The sequence below is a fragment of the Carettochelys insculpta genome, chromosome 9 (assembly GCF_033958435.1).
Source record: "Carettochelys insculpta isolate YL-2023 chromosome 9, ASM3395843v1, whole genome shotgun sequence".
Lineage (NCBI taxonomy): Eukaryota > Metazoa > Chordata > Testudines > Carettochelyidae > Carettochelys > Carettochelys insculpta.
The window spans coordinates 21,467,673-21,483,977 of NC_134145.1; positions in this window are offsets into that span (position 1 = coordinate 21,467,673).

The window sequence follows — 16,305 nt, forward strand, 5'->3', positions numbered from 1 at the left end:
AAGTGATGCTCCACCAGCACTGTGTGTGTGTGTGTGTGTAATAAACCCTCCTGCTTGCTTCATACGCAGTATCCAGACCTTGTGCCAACAACAGTAAACCTTTTAATTCTCTCTGAAGTTTTGACAAAAGTACATAAATCTACTAAAACATCATGTTCCACATACACCACGTTTCCTCTGAATTTCTGGCTCCCCCGGCCTCTAAATTGTTCAGCTGTTGCTTTCCTGCAGTTTCCCCAAATTCCATTACACAATTTTTACTTGGATCCTCCTTGCTTCCCACGCCTCAGCATTCTCTCAGATTTTGTTGATCCATCAAACCAGCATTTTAAAACAGGTTAAATCTAATTTTTCCAGATACTCTTTGGTTAGACGTGGGGTGGGAGTTTCGTAAGTGGTCATCTATCTGTTCCTACAGATATCGATGGGAGTTGCGCCACTTATCAGAGGGAACAGAGTTGGGTCCATGCTGAGAACTTTAAGTGACACCTATGTTTAATCTGTATGTGTGTAGAATGCTTTAGAACATTTACACGAAAGATGTGTGATCTACATGTCATTACCACAAACTGAACTATGGCCAGTTTTCTTTGAAGGCAGTTCAAAAATAAACACCCTTCCCCTGGGTTAACGAACACATAAAAGAGTTTTAAAACCTATGATGTGCTATAGAGGCTCTGTAAAACTGTTCCAAATTTTGATTCCAACTCTACCACAGGTTGGACTTCCCTGGTCCAGCACCCTTAGGACCTAACTGGTCCTGACCAAGGGGGTTCGCTGGACCAGAGCTGGTCATTCAGGTCCCACTGCTCCTGGCCTCCAGACTTTTCCCCCGGGGTTGCCTTCTGGGCTCACCCCCACTGTCTTTGATCTGATGCTGGCCCTGGATATTGCCAAACCAGAGGGTCCTGGGCCAGAGGGGGTCTACCTGTAGTCCAAAGCTGGAGTAAAACTCTTAGAATCAATTCTCATCCCCTGCCACTACAAATTCAAATTCACTCTATTGACTCCAGTTGAGGTACTCTGAATGTGAACTGAAGGAAGTAAATCCATTTATTCATGTGTGAGTATTGGTGACAACCTAGCACCAAATGATGATGGGGGATTTCTACCATACCAGAGAGATGGGACTTGGGAGATGTACAAAAGTACGCATTTTCACTTTAGAAAAGTCAGAAGTTCTGATTCTGTTTTGCTATCATTTTTATATCAATGTGACTCCATTGATTTAAAACAAATTATTCCTTGTTCATTGTGCTTTGAAATCGGAATCAAGCACTAGGTTTTAGCCTTTCTTTTGCAACCAATATTAATGCTGATAGACCTTACTCATAAATATCTCCATTCACATAAATGGGGCTGTTGGCATAATAAGGGCTGTAGGGATAGAAGTATATTATACAATCAATAGGCAAATTACTGCTTTGCTAAGCATGTGGATGTCTGGAAGAAAGCAGGAGGAAAGATTCAGATTGGGCCCCACCCTCATTCACCACAAGGCAGCTAGATAACATATTTGGCATAGTCTCTGTGGGTTATGTGTGTTAGTATGTATCTTTGCAAAACACAGCAAGCAGTCCTGTAGCAGCTAAAAAAGACTAACTATTATTTATTAGGTAATGCAATTATCCCACTTAACTTAACTGACACTTTGCAGAGGTTCTTTTTCTCTCTCTTCCTCCTTCCTTCCCTGCTATTTAGCTGGTTCCTCAGTTTTCTCTTTTTTTATCTCTCAGTTCTGCTCCAGATCCGAAGAAGTGGGTCTGTCTCACGAAAGCTCATTGCCTAATAAATAATATTGTTAGATTTTAAGGTGCTACAGGACTGCTTGCTATCTTTTGGCATAGGTGACCTAGGAAGTAAATACTCAACTTGAGTCTATTTATGAAAATAATAAGTAGTCCTGTGGCACCTTTGAGATTAACCAATTTATTTGGCCATGAGCTTGTGGGCATTTATGAAAATGCATAAATTGATTAGACTCTAATGTGCCACAGGACTGCTGTTTTTTTAAAGTTACAGACTAACATGGCTACCCCTACACGGCTACCCCTCTGAACATTTTACCGAGATAGTGTATTTTTAGAAGGGAAAACAGACCTTTGCCTGTCAGGGGTATCTCTATCACATCATTGTACTTTTCTTTGTACTTCTCTATCGGTATTTTCATACCAACTTATCATCTCTTGTTTTATACTTAGACTGTAGGCTGTTTGAGGCTGGTGCCACTTCTTTTTCTGTCTGTGCGGTACCTGGCACACCAGTAGCTTGCTCCATAATTAAGGAGTCCATAGGCACCAACTTCTAACCTGGCTTGTGGAATGCTGGGCCACCTGCTCTGCTACTCTCCAGGACCCGCCACCACTTCATTGTTTCCCCAATCCTCCATCTCCTCCCCCAACCACTGGGAGGAAGGGGAGAGAAGTGGGTAAGTGCAAGGCTGCCCATGGGTGAGAGGCACTTATGGGGGAGTAGAAAACTTGGTGTAGGTGCTCAGCACCTTCTAATTTCTCCCCAGGGTGCTCCAGACCTGGAGTCAGTGCCATTGGAGGTGTACAGTAATATAAACAATAATACAAACACAGAGATGCTGACTATAATTAACCCCAGTGTTAGCTAATAAAATACATAGGTTTTCCACTCCGAACTAATTCCAAAATAACCACAGCACGTTTTAAAAAAAATTACAACCACCCATCTTCTCCCCACACAACTCACAAACAGGATGATGTGTGGGAAGAGAGGACAGCCCACAGGCAGTACTGGTACATGCAGGGATGAATCCCACAGCTTCCAGAAGGCCTGAGCTGTACATGAATCAGAAGGGTCACTATCCAAATAAAGGACATTAGGGGAAATAATCTGAATAAAATGTAAAGCAGCAGCAGGTGTAATGCTGAGAGATGGTAGTGAGGATTCCTGTCTCATTGCTCCCAGGGGAGTTCAACCCATGGCAGCATGTTTTTTTCATCCAGGCTCTGATCCTTCAGCTGCCTGGATGGTGAGGAGCAGGATATGCAAAGCTGCTGTGCTCTGAGAGAAGGGAAAGTGGTAAGCTGGCATGCGCCTGCCTGCTGTCACCAAGTCTCAAACCGATATGTCAGACCTCTCTTACACAGTGTGCCAAAAAGTTAAAGGGCAGGAGTATGGCTAGAAATGGTTGTATGAGAAGATATGGGTGATGTATAGACCTCCATATGCTAATGGTACACTTGAGCCGTGTCTACACATGCACGCTACTTCGAAGTAGCAGCACTAACTTAGAAATAGCGCCCGTCACGGCTACACGTGTTGGGCGCTATTTCGATGTTAACGTCGACGTTAGGCGGCGAGACGTCGAAGCCGCTAACCCCATGAGGGGATGGGAATAGCGCCCTACTTCGAAGTTGAACGTCGAAGTAGGACACGTGTAGACGATCCGCGTCCTGAAACATCGAAATAGCGGGGTCCGCCATGGTGGCCATCAGCTGAGGGGTTGAGAGACGCGCTCTCTCCAGCCCCTGCGGGGCTCTATGGTCACTGTGTGCAGCAGCCCGTAGCCCAGGGCTTCTGCCTGCTGCTGCGGCAGCTGGGGATCCATGCTGCATGCACAGGGTCTGCAACCAGTTGTCGGCTCTGTGGATCTTGTGTTGTTTAGTGCAACTGTGTCTGGGAGGGGCCCTTTAAGGGAGTGGCTTGCTGTTGAGTCCGCCCTGTGACCCTGTCTGCAGCTGTTCCTGGCACCCTTATTTCGATGTGTGCTACTTTGGCGTGTAGACGTTCCCTTGCAGCGCCTATTTTGATGTGGTGCTGCTCAACGTCGATGTTGAACGTTGACGTTGCCAGCCCTGGAGGACGTGTAGACGTTATTCACCGAAATAGCCTACTTCGATGTCGCTACATCGAAACAAGCTACTTCGATGTAGGCTTCACGTGTAGACGTAGCTTTGGCTATGTGTCATGACTCCATAATAGTTTATTCCTGCAAGTCTGAGTTTCCTTGTGCTCGTTGGACCGCTGATCACATTCTCCCCTGTATTCATAAGCACAGTGCTTTACACGTGTCCTGTGCTCAGTCATACTTTCATGTACTTGGCTGTTCTCAGGGTTTGATCAGTATCTGGGCACTGTTACGCCAGTGATACACATGTAGGAAAAAGGAGAGATTGACATTCTATTATAAATAATTATTTAACCAACAGTTTAGTTCCTAGAAACTCTTAACCCAAAAGTTCATAGCAGGCTGCCTAAAGTTCACCTCCTAAATCTGTAGTTATGCACTAAAACAACGGTAGCATGCTTTGCAGAGAGCATCCGCACACAAATTCCATGGCAGTCAATGGGAGCTGCATGCACTCAGCACCTCTGAAAATCAAACCAGGTGTATTGGTGCGTAGGTGTGGATTTCGAAGCCTCGGTCCAGGCTTGCCCCGGTTTGAACATTTCATCCTAAATTACTGTACCAATTTATCAGAATAAATTCAGGAGTGTTATGTAGCATGGTCAGGAGTTGAAATTTTCCTTGATCCTTTTATATAACATCAAATCAACTGCAAAACAAACATGTGACCTCTGAACATATGGGCAAAGTTGCAACATGTGAATTAGCATACTAGTGTATCAAGGACTGTGCTGGAAATGCAACTTATCACTCTAATGGTGGGGATGTTTCCTGATCCTACTGGTGTTCTAGAATGCTCTACAGAATTGCCAGATCCCTGTGCCAGCTGGGGGCTCAGCAGGACCTTGGGCAGAATGGGTGAAGCTAGTCACCCCAGCCAGCCCTTTAGCGCTGCCTGGAGTTCTAGTGGTATTTTAAAGGGCCTGGGGTACTGGCTACCTCTCCCATTTTGTATGTGTGAAACTGACTGGTCCTCCCTAAGTGGAGTACTTTGCATTTGTCCTCACTGAACTTCACCTTATTTATGTCAGACCATTTCTCCCATTTGTCCAGATCATTGTGAATTATAATCCTATTCTCCAAAGTACTCACAACTCCTCCCAGCTTGGTAGCATCCACAAACTTTGTAAGTGTACTCTGTATGCCATTGGCTAAATGATTGATAAAGATACTGAAAAGAAATAGTCCCAAAACTGACCCGGTGGCACCCCACTTGTTACACCTTTCCAGTATGACTGCAAATATCAAAGCCATATAGTATAATGATTACATTCATACCAATGATGTTGATTAAAATGCCAGCTGCATACTTAATTTTGTCATCCGTAATAACATACATAGATAAAATAGACTACTTTGTTCTGAGCAAACTCTCTAATGGCATTTGTGCTTGTTAAGTCACATTCATCAAACACGAACTAATATCGTATCATTAAAAAGGCTGACCTTCCCAGGAGATTCCACATTAATCAAAAAGTTATTTTTTTTCTCGTACCTCGCTCATAAGCTGGTGAGTTTTGGAGCCAGACACCTTACAAATCAACAGGTTATATTTAACTGCCAATGCTATTATTTAATGTTTTAATGGCATAGCCATTTCAATGACTGCTCTGTGGTAGCGAGCATGCAGCACTGTTTCAATGTTACTGTCTTACATATTAGCTGGTCAGAAACTTTCAGCTACACATGTTTCTCGAGGCCTGTCCACACACACAGTTTTCCCCTGGAGATAAACTAAATCAGGGAAGAACTGGTTGCATTAATTCAGGGAAATCCATTAGCATGGGAACAGCTTAGTGTACACAGGAGTGGATTGCTTCAGTAATATTCTATAACACTGTCAGTAACTCCCTTTATACTGGTAGAACTGTGTCCACACTAAGTAGGGAATGTCACCGATTTAACGATATAATTTTTTCTATTGAATTTCTTTGTGCAGAAACTGTGTGTAGACAAGTCCTTACACATCTGTAACATCATGTTTATTGGGGTGATTGTGTCAGTAAAAGCCTTTAGTTAGCATTCCTTGCAATGTATTGTTGTTGAATGATATGCCAGGATGCATGGTCAGCTGGGTTGTCAAGCTCCTCTTCCCCCTCTTGTCTCGGTGGTGGTGCTTCTTGTCTGGGCAGGCATGTCACCACACATCACTTTTCCACTTCTTGCATGTTTCTGGTCAGAGGAACCATCTCAGAAATCAGCAAACACTCTTGGACTGCAACTAATCAGTCTTCAAGTTCAAGGAGAGCTTCCCTGAAACTCCAAAGCTGCTCATTAGCTACTCATGTAGACTCTGCAGCATCCTGCCACAAATCTACACTTACCTTTGTTCTCCTCCTCCACTTCTTTCCATCACTGCAAACAATCTATTCTGTTCTATCCTCTGTTACCACCCCCATCACTAATGTATCTGAGTACCTTACAGTAACTCACCAACTGGTGTAACTAACATTAGATTGCTCTCTGTAAAGGCACTGGGGGGAGTGGGGTAAATACCAGAAAGGATGAATAGCTATTTAAGATAAAATATAATATTAGCAAGAAGAAAAAAATTATCCAAATTGGCCATGAACAATTCCAGCTGGAAATTAGAAGAAAGTTTCTGTCCAGGTTGAAGAATAGCTTGCCAATAGGTCTTCTGGGGGTGACCAATTTAATTAGTTTTCAGAGAGAGATGGACAAATTTGTGAGTGGGATTGTATGACGGTGGGCAGGTGGGTGATAAGTCTTTTTCCCCTGCAGCAGAGGTGACCAATAATTTTTCCCAGGGGACCACTCCATGACTTTTGATAAGCTCTCTGGGGCTACACAATTTTTACCTCAACATCTTTCATGTATTGCAGGGGCAGATAAGATACAGCCTGCAGGCTGCCCACATACTATTTATATCCTGCTGCTGGGGTAGCAGCCAGGGAGTTTATAAATAGTCACAGGAACCTTAGGCAGCAGATGCTAGGCAGTGTGGTAGTGCTGGGGGGCTTGGAGCTCCTTAAATAGCAGCAATTTAAAGGGCTCTGGGGTCTCAGGTTTCAGCCCCTGCCACTCCTCTGCTTCCTAGCCACACCTTCGTGCTTCCTGTGGCTATTTAAAAAGCCTGTTGCCCCTGGACCTCACCATTACCCCAGAAGTGGGGTATACTATGTGGGCCAGATGCAGCCTGCAATCTGGTTTGAAGTGTTAGGCAGGTGGGATCCAGCTCATGGGCCATATCTTCCCACCCCTAGTCTATACCATGAGTTGCATAGGCCTAAATAAAGCTATGCTTTAAAGATGTGTGATTTAATAAAACTGGTGCAAAACTGCCTAGCTTTGAGTGATATATAAATATATAGCTTTTGCTTGCATGTGTTGAGATATAGGTAGGAGAGACTGCAAATTTTAAAGGAAAGTTTTGGCATGAAAGTGCCCCCCAAAATTCACAATACACTGCTGATTTTAATGACATTTTCAATTTAATATTTTCAGAATGATTTGGGAGAAAAGACATCAAAGACTTTCATTTTGTTTTGACTTTACCATGTTGTTTTGTTTGGACACAAGGATTTCATTTTGAATGTTCTAATTCATTTAATTTAGACTTTACAAATTCACTCCAAATTTCCCATTATATTTTGTTCTAACATCATAAAAATATTGGTTTTTCACCCTGTGTCATCCCTTCAACCTTTTTTGATCTAGATCAGGAAATCCACTAGCGGCCTTTTTTTACGTCTACTTTCACTACATCAAGGAAAGGAAGGGAGTGTTGTAGTAAGGCTCAATAGGAATAGGGCTTTTATTTCCTTTTCAGAAAGGAATAAAGTATAAACAACTCTCTAGTGTGGGAGTTTAGGCTAAGGAGGGTCAGCTGAGAATGACTGGTGTGGGGAGAAGATAGAAAAGTGATCCCTTCCCCTCTCCATGAGTTGCTGCCACTGCACAATCCTATGGGACCACTTTGTGGCCAAGGCAGGCAGCTACATGTGGATTCTGTCACCAATAGCTGCGTCTACACGTGCACGCTACTTCGAAGTAGCGGCACCAACTTCGAAATAGCGCCCGTCGCGTCTACACACGTCGGGCGCTATTTCGAAGTTAACTTCGACATTAGGCGGCGAGACGTCGAAGTCGCTAACCTCATGAGGAGATAGGAATAGCGCCCTACTTCGACGTTCAACGTCGAAGTAGGGACCGTGTAGACGATCCGCGTCCCGCAACGTCGAAATTGCTGGGTCCTCCATGGTGGCCATCAGCTGGGGGGTTGAGAGATGCTCTCTCTCCAGCCCCTGCGGGGCTCTATGGTCACCGTGGGCAGCAGCCCTTAGCCCAGGGCTTCTGGCTGCTTCTGCGGCAGCTGGGGATCTATGCTGCAGGCACAGGGTCTGCAACCAGTTGTCAGCTCTGTGTATCTTGTGTTGTTTAGTGCAACTGTGTCTGGGAGGGGCCCTTTAAGGGAGCGGCTTGCTGTTGAGTCCGCCCTGTGACCCTGTCTGCAGCTGTGCCTGGCATCCCTATTTCGATGTGTGCTACTTTAACGTGTAGACGTTCCCTCGCTGCGCCTATTTCGATGTTGGGCTGAGCAACGTCGAAGTTGAACATCGACGTTGCCGGCCCTGGAGGACGTGTAGACGTTATTCATCGAAATAGACTATTTCGATGTCACAACATCGAAATAAGCTATTTCGATGTTGGCTGCACGTGTAGACGTAGCCAATGTGATTTGAGCTCTCATGTGGCTAAGAGGAGGGAGACTGGGACCTCTGGTTGCATCTATAGGATCAGCCAGGACTCCTTGGTATACTGCCCAACCAGCAGTGACCTGGCTTCCTGACATGTCCAGGTACAGCCCATAGAACCTCGCCCAGATTTGGTCCCAGAGGAACCAGGCCTGGTGGTGTCTGTAAGCTGGGAGGGAACAGGTGACTGATGAGTGGCTCTGCTCAGGAGGAAAAGAGGGGTAGGAGGAGTTTCAGGAGCATAGGGGGTGCTATGGGAAAAGTTCATGGCCTGGGAAAGGGCAGCGGAGACCAAGGACTATCTCTGTATCCACCTTCAGGATCAGAGGGAACCATTGTTGAAGTGGTGGGCGAAGGCTACAGCCCAGCTTCTCAGTGGCTACCTATACACGAGAGCATAAAGTCGATTTTAAGGGAGTTAGGAATTTTATAATATACTTGTCTTCACTACAAATATCATTATTTTGATTTTAAGGGGTCCTAAGGTTGACTTCTCTACTCCAGGGATCACTTGATGATTATCTGTTCTGTTCATTCCTCTGGGGCACCTGGCATTGGCCATTGTCAGAAGATAGGACACTGGTCTAGATGGACCATTGGTATGACCCAGCATGGCTGTTCTTATGCTCAGTGTTTAGAGACACGTTCTGCTCTCCATCAGTAATAGCTCCCTAAACCATTTTTTAAATATTTGTCTTTACAATTGTACCTGTTGGTACAAGCAGAGACAGTCTAGTTTAGAAAAATGTGTACTAGACAGTTAGGAGAGTTTCCAGCAGGACCATGTAAGTTTTTGTTTATTTTAACACTCTCCTGTATTTCATAAAGGATACTTGATGCTGTAATAGCCATCCGGGAAGAACTGAGGCTGGTTGTTTCTTGTCTCTTTCTATTAAAATTATGACTCAGTCTGTTTTCTGGAATAAAGATTTCCTCAGTGACAGAGTGAGAAAGTCACTTTAAATGCATAATATTCCTAAAAAGAAATTATAAATGATAATGTTACTAAAATATCTAGGATTTTTAAAATTGGAACAGAATCCAATAACAACAAACCGAAAGAGGCAGGACTCAAATGTTGTGCTGCCTTATCTAGTTCTGAGAAATGCTCCTTTTGCCTGGCAGCACCAAAATACCAAAGCTTTTTTTAAGACAGACCCAGCCTGCACTTTACTGGTGCATTTTACTGAGCCATAGGAGGCTCTGATATAAGGTCCAATGCTTCGCTCCTGGAGTTGTGTGACTGGTCCCATTTTAATAGACTTACGTGCATGAGGTAGGGTTTGCTGAACTAGATCTTACCCCAAGAATCCTCCAGCTGAACTATGTCATGTGTATTAAATCAATCAGAGGGTCAAACTGCGTCTCTGAGGACGCTGAAGAGGGGAAGAGGAAATCAGTTATGTGCTCTACAGCATTCCTTACTTTCCCCACACCTTTCAGGTTGCACTGCGGGGATCTCAGACTCATGGCTCACGGGCCATCTATGGCCAGAGCATTTTTGCTATCCAGCCCCAATGGCTCAGGGTGTGTGCGTCTGTCCCTGTCCCTGAAGCCCCACTCTTGCCATTGCCCTCCCCTCCCCTCTCCCTGCATTGTAACTCTCCCACTAGTGGGATGGAGTGTGTGTGTGTGTGTGTGAGAGAGAGAGAGAGAGAGAGAGACACCGAGACCCCTACTGCCACCCCGACCAGGCCCCCTTGGCAATCCCTGAGGCAGTGTCCCTCTGGGAAAGGAGTGTAATGTGGGGGGAGGGGATAGGAGGACAAAACTGCTCTGGATATAGATGGCCATGGGCTGTGAGTTTGAGATCCCTTCTCCAAGTGGTTGTGTATTTCCTGGGGTGGGGTGGGTGATGCATGGATAAGATTGGGATGAGGAGTGGGTGGTCCTATCTGGATTGCTGGTTGGGCTGCGGCACAAAGAGATTACGTGGGGGGGTGGGATTTTGTTATCTTTTAAGTGAAGCAAGTTGGTGAATTTTGTGGTTGACCTTAATCTGCGTATTTTCCCCCAAAACTGTTTCACTGAAAAAAATTTGCCTGGCTCAAATTAGAGGTAGGAGAGCCAGTGGAGAAGTGAAGGAGTGTTGGATGGTTCTGGCTTCCTGCAGATCAACTGGGATCCTATGGGCTTGTGAAATGGTCCCGCAGCCAATTCCATGGGGAGTCAGACAGGAAGAATGGGGCAACCCTACCCAACAAATGACCAGAATGAAAACTAGGCTTCCTGCTCCTCAGCTGCCTGGCAGGGAGCTGACTGCAAGAGGGGATAACTATCCCTCTGGAATTGCTGATTTGGATATTAATTGTGGCTAACGGAATTTTCAGTTTATTTTTCCTGATATGGGAAATCCATGGGGTATTTATTATTCTCAGATTTCCATAGACTACAGGTAAAAGTAGACTGATTTTTCTAGTACACTGCTTCCTCTTCATGAAGTTGTTTGGGTTCCCCCTCCCCATTTCCACGTGCTCCTTCACCAAAACACTCACAGGTACTTGGATTTGCAGGTTCTGTATTGGTTGAGAAAAATTTTCTACAAAAGCTGAACAATGCCCTGTAAATCAATCCTGGGAAAAGAGCTGGTCCAAAGGTAATGTTGCACGTAGAGGGGAAACTACCAGATAAATAAATGTTGGATATGCTCTATGCTAATTTTCCTAGCGTCAAAATGGTATGCTCTGGAGCTGTAGCCAATGTACTTTTCTCTCTTGCTTTAAGAATGCTGCAGGAGTGTGAACGTTGATCTTGTTTTGCAATGAACACCTGTAACAAACTTCAGAAATGAGGTAGACAAGGAAAAATGAATCCATTGTTTTCGAGGTAGCAGAACACAAGTTCCCCTCTAGCTATCTGTAAAACTCTCTGGTGGAACAGTCGGAAAGGCTCCCATTGGCTGGCAGCTTTTCACATTCCAATTGCTCACTATTTATTTACTTCTGCAGGTGTGAGAGGAAATATGAAAACCTCTGAGATCCGGCAGAAATGTCATTGCATAGTGATAATGCTAATTGTGGGCTTGGCAAGTTCCATCTGTAACCACAGATGCTGGAACTGTGTAGTCTCAGAGATGGTCCCAGAAGTATACAAATTCTGCAGGTCTGCCTTGGATCTCTCTGCTTAGGAGCCAAAGGTCCGGACCTGGAGTGGCCACCTTAAATGTAGTATCCTTTCCTTCTCTATGTTGGAAGATGGAGAGGTAAAGGTGACTAATGTTCCTTCAGATTACAACTTTCAAATCTAGTACTCTCATCCAGCAACATCCATGGTCCTGCTGGAGCATGGATTGTTCCAAGTTGAGAGAGCACCAGGTTGGGTCTACTGATCTCTGGGTTTGGCAGCGTTGGGGCTGGGAGCTGGAGCTGCCATCTGCCCCCTGGCAGTATGGGGCCCAGAGTTGTAGCTGCCACCTGCCCAATGGCAGATCTGGGGTGAGTGGAGGCAGAGCCCAGGGCAGTGGGGTCTGGGAGCCAGAGCTCCCTGCCTGCCCTGCCAGGCCAGTAGACAGAACTGGAAGCTGCTGGCTGCCCTGAGGCAGCATGAAGGCAGGCAGGAGCCCCATGGCAGCCCTGCAGCAGCTTAGGGCTGGGACTGGAGCCTCAGGGAATCCAGGGAGAGCCTGGACAGGGGCTGGAGTCCCAGTGTGGGAGGTTGGGGCCAGAGCAGCCTTGGGAGCTGGGCTGCCTGCAGGCAGAATCCCTGGACCTCGCCTGGTTCGGCAAGTTCTCTTGTTCAGGATCTGTCATGTCCTGAAAATACCGGGCCAGGCAGGTGAAACCTGTAGTGTGCAAAACAGACCCTCACTGGGGCTGTTTTGGAGGGCAGGAGTTTCTCTGAGGGTGGGATGAAAAGAAATAGGTGCCATCTCCCCTGCCAGGCATGATTCTTGTGCTCTCTCTCTGAACATCTAAGCTTGGCACTGGTGGGCATGTGGATAATGCTGTCTGCAGCTGTTTCAGGTAGACAGCATGTAAGAATTTTATTGCACCAGTGGCTGGGGAAGAACTATGCTAAGTGAGATCTCCGGAGCAGTGAAAATATTGTGTATATCTTTTCTTTGTTGTGCAACTCAGACAGGGCCTTATGTCCCAGGGACTGCTTGACTGCTGATGCAAGTACGTGATACTTAAAATGTGCTAGAAATATAAAGTGTTTATCTGAAGTGTTATCAACTTCAGAAATGGAGGCTTTCACCTCCAGCTTCACTCTTTTTTGCGTTCCGTGCACGAGAGGCAACAAAAGATGTTCAGAGGGTAAATTCTTTGGTCTGTCATAGGACCATTTTCACTGTTATGGAATTACACTAATTGCCCCAGAGCACCACTACAAAGGCAAACCTTGATTGTTGTGAGCTCATTTTAAGTGTTGAAAGTCTGCTCTGCAGCAGAGAGCCTACAGTTTTGTGCACTTTGCTTACCGTTTAGTATGCATCCTCCATAAAATCATTTGGTTGGGAAGGAACCACTAGGGATTTATTTACATGCTGATCCTGCAGCCTTTACTCACCTGAATAGTTCCCTTCTGCCCCCCAAAGATTTCTCAAGTGAGTAAGAGTAGAAGGACTGCATCTCTAGTAAGTCCCTCTATGTGACTCCATTACCCTTTAAATCTATTACTACTCAGTCTGGCTTTTTTGACTAGTGAGAATAATTGTCTTCTTACTGATAATGCAAATGTTCCTGTATTTAATATACCACAGAATCCTAACAAGTGGAGTAACATAGATACTAATCAAACAAAAATAACTCCATTAGGAGTGTAGTAAAAACTATTAGATAATATTTTCTGTCTGCTAGAAAAGCACCATTCATATTATTGAACCATATCTAGACTCAGTCAATAAAAACTAAATAAGCTTAAAATTTATTCTGATATAGTTCTCCTTTTCTTAAACTGATGCTAGTAAATGAACACCCAATGATGATGATGATGGTTTAAAAGAATACACACACTAGAATAAAAAATATGAATGATAAATTAGCACATCTTCACACACACACACACACACACACAGAGACGCATGCACACTATAGGTTAGTCATTCATATTAACTATGGCCTTATCTACACTAAACTCCCCATGCTGATCTACCTACATGACTTCTGTAGTTGAAGTCGACTTACTTCACAGGGTGTCTTCTATGCAGTAAGGTTGACAGGGGCTGTTCTCCTGTTGACTCTAGCTACTGTTCTCCTCCTGGTAGAGTACTGGAGTCCACGGAAGAGAGCCCTTGGAGATTGATTTATCGTGCCTATGCAGATGTGACAAATAAATGGCTGGTGGATTGATTGCTGCAGCATTGATCCACTGTGTAGTGAAAACAAGTTCTATGTGTTTTTCATTTATCAATTTTTTAAATGGAAAGATACATAACTATAATGCATACAATACTGCGGTATTGTAAAGTAATTTCCACTTGTAAAATGAAAGGATTTAAGACTATTTCTGTAAATTACCACACATACAGAGGATATGCTACCAAAACAAAAAGCAGTCAAGTAGCACTTTAAAGACTAGCAAAATAGTTTATTAGGTGAGCTTTCGTGGGACAGACCCACTTCTTCAGACCATAGCCAGACCAGAACAGACTCAATATTTAAGGCACAGAGAACCAAAAACAGTAAGCAAGGAGGACAAATCAGAAAAAGATAATCAAGGTGAGCAAATCAGAGAGTGGAGGGGTGGGGTAGGACATGCTACATAAATTTATAAACAGCCGTTGTTCCAATCCTGACTGATTATCCATTGTAGATCACCACTGTTTTGTTGTAACGGGTCCCAATCTTTGGCTTCCACATGCTTCCAGCTATGACAATTGTGTAGCTGGCATCTACTTATCTATGGTTGACTTATCTGACCTTCCTCACTGAGGGAAGTCAATGGGAGAAAGTCTCCCGTTGACCTCCCTTATTTCTCATGATAATGAAGGGTACAGGGGTCAATTGTTGAGCCCTGATTGTTCAATTTTGTGTGTCCCCACTAGGCATGTGAAATCAAACCCCAGAAGATCAACCCTGACCTGGTCAATTTTCAGGTAAGTATAGATGTAGCCAGAGAGGCTGAGCATAGTTGCAACTCTCTGGGTCTCTCCAGTACACACCAAGATGAAGACTCTATACCCTTCTTCTGCAGTGACAGCCTTCTAGACTTTAGAACCAATGTGTCTGGGCTCTTCAAGCCCCTGTACATTATCCCTACCACCAGTTTGCCCTGGCACAGATCATGGACTAACAAATTTGGCACCAGGTGCCAGTTAAAGCATGGAAACAGCCTCTGAAAAGGAAATTTAAACTCTCACTTCATTCTTAGCATCAGAAAGTTGCAGATGTAGAGAAAACAACAACCTCCTGAATATACATTGGCCAAACTGGACAGTGTCTACATAAAAGAATAAATGGACACAATCATATCTCCAGAATGGTAATATACAAAAACCTGTAGGAGAACACCTCAATCTCCCTGCGCACACTAACAGATTTAAAAGTAGCCATCTGAGGTTTGGGGGTGGGGGGGGAGGGGCGTTTCAAAAACAGACTCCAAAGAGAAACTGCAGAGCTTCAATTTTATTTGCAAATTTGACAGTATGAACCAAGGATTTAACAGAGACTCCAGTGGCTGGCCAACTACAAAAGCAGTTTCTCCTCCCTTGATGTTCACACCTCCACATTAGCCGCTGATAATGGGCCACATCCTCTGTGACTGAACAAACCTCGTCAACTCTGGCCCTCCTCTTGCCTGGGACTCCCTCCTTTTCATGAGCCTATGAATTTAGATCCTCCTCTGGAATACCCACACATGCATCTGACAAAGTGGGTTTTTGCCCATGAAAGCTTATGCTCCAAAACATCTGTTAGTGTATAAGGTGCCACAGGACTTATTGTTTTTGAAGATACAGACTAACTTGGATACCCCTCTGATACAAGCTCCTGAATACAGCCCCAGGCTGCTGTGAGGTTTCACTGTTCTCTTTATTCCTCTGGGGCAGCTGGCATGGGCCACTACTGAAAGACAGGATACTGGCTTAGATGGACCCTTGATCTGATCCCACATGGCTGTTCTTAGGAAGCCACTATGCTATAGCAGCACAGCTGCATTTCCATAAGTGTGCTCCTCTACAGGGTGTCATATAAATCATACCCATAGGCCAGTTGCTGTTACAAAATTTAATTCTAATGCACACAGAAGGGTACAGTCACAAATGCTAATCACAAAGCAAAAGGGAACTCAGATTATCATAGATGAGATACTTGAACTGTCACAGTATCTATACAAGCTGCTAGAAGATTTGCCCACTGTTGCTTGAGTCCTTAACTCAATTTAAAAAAAAAAAAAAAAAGTATATGCTTCCTTTAAATCAGTGCTCTGGGGTAGGGCAGGCATGAGAAGATTGATATGCAGGACTACCCCAGTCCTTTCACTGCAGCATTTTGGGGCCAGGTGAGAAGTGCCTCTCCATGGCCATTGTAGCTTCAGCAGGCACCACCAAGGGAGAGGTGCATCTCCCCTAGCTGGGGCCAGTTCAGGTTAGTCTGCCCCCTGGGATCCCCAGCTAGAATGAATAATGCAGCAAACTGTTTACTTTCTTCTTGCTCCCTGATAAAGGGGATCACCCAGCAATGTCCCTGTACGAATCTGTAGGGAGGTGCTTCAGCCCTCCTTAAGGAATGCCTGAAGGGGTGGGAGGCTTGGCCCTGCAGCAGCCCTGGA